This window comes from Marmota marmota, unplaced genomic scaffold (assembly GCF_001458135.2).
Source record: "Marmota marmota marmota unplaced genomic scaffold, marMar, whole genome shotgun sequence".
NCBI classification, from domain to species: domain Eukaryota; kingdom Metazoa; phylum Chordata; class Mammalia; order Rodentia; family Sciuridae; genus Marmota; species Marmota marmota.
The window spans coordinates 12,702,651-12,707,885 of record NW_025999853.1 but is presented as its reverse complement, the minus strand read 5'-3'; the positions used below and the strand labels follow the sequence as shown (position 1 = coordinate 12,707,885).

Genomic DNA, 5,235 nt, shown 5'->3' with positions numbered 1-5,235 from the left:
TTTTTTTTTTTTTTTTTTTTTTGAAGCATGGTCACGGAGTGACCTCAACTGATGTTGATGTTCATGAAATTGTTTATGACCACCAAGAACACGTCAAGGCCCAGCTGTGTCCAGACAGCTCATACTAATGCCAAGGACATCAGGACTGCTTTTCGTTCACACCACCTAGATGCTAGTATAATTCCAACTGAAATCCACCTCTGGAAGGAAAGCGGTTGTCAACTTTTCCTTAACCCAATTCCCAAGATCTAGCTGGTATTCGTCTAGTGTCACTCTGTCTTAGCTGCTGGTTTGCTGACTCTCTGAATAGATGCACTGTGTTCTAGCTTAAACTTGTATTAAAGGAGCATGGAGAGGGTCTTCTGATGAGGTCAACTTCCTGCTTGACAAAAGTGCTCATGGACACAAGCAAGGGATCCAGACAGACACTTCTATACTGGTGCTCCTAAGCAAGGGACCCAATAGAAAAACTAAAAGAGATGGGTGGACAGAGGGGACATCAATCAATAATAATGAGGAGCATGTGGACAGGGGAGGAGAGAAGGAAAGGAGGAAATTCTAGAGACCATAAAAAGAACAGGCCAAAATTCCCCACAGGATTCCCAGCTCTGGGTCCCCTTCTCTTCAGAGAAGTCTATCTCTCACTTTTGCAATAAATCTACTTCTTGCTTGCTATCTCTGTGTCTTGTTATTCAATTCTTTGCTGAAAGGAGACAATGAACCCAGCACCCCTGAACAGTAACTCTAGGGCTTACCACCAAGACAAAATGCACTATCTCCAAACCCCTCCTTCTTCCTTCCATTTATCTCTGGAAACACATAACAGCCAGAAGAGTATTCCAACACTTCAATAAGCAATAGCCACATGGTAAAAGTAAGTTAAGACATTGCTTGCATTTTGAGCCAGGGTACAAACAATACATCAGTTTTTAAAGGTGTTCTGAGCCAGACACAGCAGTGTACTCCCAGCTACTAGAGAGGCCAATGTAGGAGGAAGGCAAGTTCAGGTCAACCTGGGCAACTTAGTGAGACCCTCTCAAATTTAAAAAAATTAACAGGGCTGGGCTGGGGATATAGCTCAGTTGTAGAGTGCTTGCCTCATATGCACAAGGTCCTGTGTTCAATCTCCAGCATCCACAAAAAAAAAAAAAAAAAATTAACAGGGCTGAAGATGTAGCTCAGTAGTAGAGCACCACTGGGTTCAATCTCTAGTACAACCAACAAAAAAAAAAGAGAGAGAGAGAGAAATCCACCTTGTATTCTGAGAATATTTAAACAAAAATACTTGCTTTTTCTTTTTCTTTCTTTTTCAATAAATGGATATTCTAGATCCTACCAATACATTGATAATTTGTTCTAATTTTTTGAAATTATATATTCTTCTCCTTTTTTTTTTTTAAGACATACACTAGGAACTTTTAGACAGGTATCATTTTCCACTGGAATCTTGCCAATCTAGTCTTGTATCAAAAACATACATGCCCTATCTACTTTCCTACCTCAGAAGTTTGTCCAAAAATGATGTCAAACTTCTCTTAGCAGCTCTCACAGGAGCCTAGATCACCCACAAAAGTTCACTGAAAGTGACTATTTAATTAACACGTCTAAACTGGGACCTGCCTATCTTTATAAAAATGAATCAAATATTAATGTGATCTTGACCTGCAAAGGTAGGATATCCATATGGAGAATAACTGATTTTTCTAGTACCACATAGATAGATATACGGACCCATATCTATATAACTACATACATACAACTACATCTAGCTTGGAATATAATGACCATAAGACAGAGAGATGACAGGTGATAGATAGATACATAGATATATAGAACGATAGCTAGTTTGGAATACATGATTAGAGCTAGTTCAAGATACATGACCCAAAGTAATTTGGAGCTAGTTTGAATTAAAGCTCATAGTTTTAGGTAGGATAACCATGTTATCTGAGGAATAGGATGGAACTGAAGATGATCATCCTAAGGAAAAAAGGATCTAGTGGCAGGAGGTTGGGGGGATCCAGGGGAAGTAGAAACATAATATTCTTCAAACATTTGAAGACTATTATGTGAAAGGGAAATTGCTTTGTTATAAATGGCAAGGCTGAGGTGAGAACCAAACTCAAGGGCTAGGGTTGTGGCTCAGTGGTAGAGTGCTCACCCAGCATGCAGGGGGCACTGGGTTCCATCCTCAGTACCACATAAAAATAAAATAAAGATAATGTGTCCACCTAAAAACTAAAAAATAAATATTTTTTAAAAATAAAAGAACCAAAATCAATAGGTAAAAGCTTTAAGGAAGCCAATTCTGGCTGTAAGCTTTTTGATAAAACTGGGCCACCTTTAGAACAGACCATCATTGGAGGTATCTTCAGGCAAAAAAAAATAGACTAACAAGGATTTTTAAACTATATTTTTAGTTGTAGATGAACACAATACTTTTATTTATTTATGTTTATGTGTTCTACCACTGAGTTACAGCTCCAGCCCCTGACAGGGATTTTTATAGAGAGTATTCAAGAACCCATAGGGCATTTCGTCTAAAGAGTTTTAATGTCCTTTCCAATGTAATGACACAAAGAAACACTAATAAGAAGTTTTGGGAGACATGGTAACTAAAAGAAATGTGGGATTATGGATTGGTTTCTGGCCAGAAAAAAAAAAAAAAAAAAAAGAACATTCATGGTAAAACTCAAAACTTGAATGAGATCTGTAAATTAGTTAATAATATTGTATCAGTGTAAATTTCCTGATTTCAGTAATTCTACTATGGTTACATAAGATGTTAATATTAGAGGAAAGTGGAGGAAGGGTATACAGAAACTCCATACTATTTTTGCAACTTTTCTGTAGCTAAAATTATGTTAAAATAAAAACTTTTTAAAAATTGAATAATGATATAAAAACTTTCCGCTAAAACAACAAAGAGTCCATAATATTAAAGTTCTAGAGACCAGTCTGTTGTCAATCCAGGCCTCCCTGGAATGTAGATACAATTATCTTTTTAGTTTATCAGATGAGATAAGCTCAGTAGTATAAAAACTGGAAATAGCTTATGTTTCTCTAATTACTCTTTCCAAACATGCTCTGTCACAGTACCGCTTCCCACCTCTGGGTGATATCTCAGGCATATTTCATAGGTTTTGAAATTGCTTTCAAGAATTAAGACTTATTAAAAAGTCCTGGGACTGGGGATATAGCTCAGTTGGTAGAGTGCTTGCCTTGCACGCACAAGGCTCTGGGTTCAATCCCCAGCGCCACAAAAAAAAAAAGTCCTACTGAAACTTCAATCTCATACTCAGTTCAGAATCCCCACTGACACCACACCCAGCACCCCAGCTCCACCAGTGGTACCTACAGTGTGGAAAGAAGGTGGTGTCTGTTCTCTGCCTCCTTCACTTTCTTTCCCCTCATCCTCTGCTCCTGTCCTTTCTGTTGCCAGGAATAGGACAGAGGGATTAGAGGAGAAAGGTCGAATGTACTTTTTATGGCAGATGCAGCTGCAATACAGTAAGCAGACCATGGCCTTGGTGTAGAAGGAGCCCATAGATAGCTCTCTCCAATGGGATGCATTTGTGGGTCCACCAGCTGAAAAGTTTCCTTCAAAGCTAATGCACTTTCCCACTTCCTCCCAGAAGTCTCTTGCAAACTTCTCAGCTCCTTCTCTGAAGTATAGTATAGAACAGTTTTTGCTGTTCCTCAACCCACAGTCAGTGCTCCTGGTTCAAGGCTGTCTATCTTCCGTTGTCACTCCTGGGAAACACACATCCTCACCATTGCAAATTCTAGCAGTCCAGATGGCTCCGGCTACAGTTCTCTCCACTCATTTACAGTTCTAACCAACCTCTAGTATCCTAGACTCCCCAAGGAGTAAGTGAGACCCACCTTCCACTCATTTTTGGCCCTGAACTCTGTAAGACATATGTCCACTTCATGAACTTTTCCACTCTGCTCTACTCCAATCCCAGGACGACACTGGAGCCCCTACTTCCCTTGAGGGCTTCCCCACAGGAAGAGAAAAAGGAAACAGCACAACACTGTCCACTACCCTAGAGACTCCCTCCGATCCCCTTTCTCCTGCATCGGATAAAATTAATAATCACTATACCAGTTTCCACAGTTTCTGCATAGATATATGTATTGCTGGTTCCCCACTCCAAAACCTGGGGATACTTATCACCTTTCTTCTCAGCTTTGGGACTCCAGATGAAATTTCAAGACACCATAAAAAGTCCCATTGGATATCCTGCTACACTTAAAACACACCACGATGCCTTCCATATGAGCCTGCAGTCCCCAGCAGGGCTATCTGCAAACCTCACTCGATGGGAAGCAGAGAAGCTGTGACTATTGGCAGAGTCCTGAGCCTGGGTTGCTGAGATAAGGCTCCTGGAAAGATTCAAACCAGAGAATTTTGCAATGATTACACAATCTCTTCCGGCCCACCCTCATGCTGAATGCATTCCAGAAAACTGAACATTCCTTAGAGAGGCTATTACATAATGAAAAGAGAAGGGTTATAATTGTTATGTAGGAATATGCTTTGGGGGTTTGAAAATATATCAAGTGAGAAGGAAAGACTTAATTAGGACAGGATAGCTTTATACAGTTAAAGTTATACTGTAGAGAGGGTGTCTAAGTTACTCTGAATTGTCCCAAAGACTACTTTATGAAAGCCAGTTTAGGGGCACAGTAATATTCATTCACTCATCCTCTAGTTTCTGACAAACTTCAGGCTCTGTGTTGGGGCTGGTATGGCCAGTAGGAGCTCAAGAAATTTTCTGTAATGGGCTAAGCTACCAATGGAGTGGATGTAGTAACCGTGGATCTCACATACGCACACCCTGGGTGGTCCATGAGAAGGAATGGCTGAAGATTAGGAAGTGAGATAAGAGAAGCAATGAAACAGCTGATCTTTAGGATCCCTTCAACCCCCTCCAAATCTGAAGTCCTGTGTTCTGGAAGATTCAGGCCTAAGGCCTGGTGTCCTGCTGGCAATGTACATAAAGCAGAGTGAGAGAATGAAGGAACTGGCTTGGTCACAGAAATTAATATCAAACAGGCAGTCAAACCACAGAGTCCAATGTGAGAGTTGGGTCCAATGCAGAGGACAGTCACCAGATTTTCACACATGGAACTCATACAGGCAGATGGAATTCAGGCAGCTAGCAGTGACGGAAACACATGGAAACAGTCTTCGTGGGACTGCCACGAAATGTAGAACAAGGGGAAAAG

At 40.5% G+C, this 5,235-nt stretch overlaps 1 long non-coding RNA gene across 2 annotated transcripts in view; it reads right to left on the bottom strand.

Annotated features, from left to right (window-relative positions):
- LOC125616927 overlaps positions 1 to 4,375 on the bottom strand; it is a 76,335-nt gene extending 71,960 nt beyond the window's left edge. The window contains exon 1 of one of the 2 annotated variants that reach the window (XR_007347710.1): positions 3,359 to 4,375. This is a non-coding gene — a long non-coding RNA (uncharacterized LOC125616927). The remainder of the gene's footprint in view (positions 1 to 3,358) is intronic. The other variant, XR_007347716.1, reaches the window with a different exon arrangement.
- Positions 4,376 to 5,235: the final 860 nt, after the last annotated feature.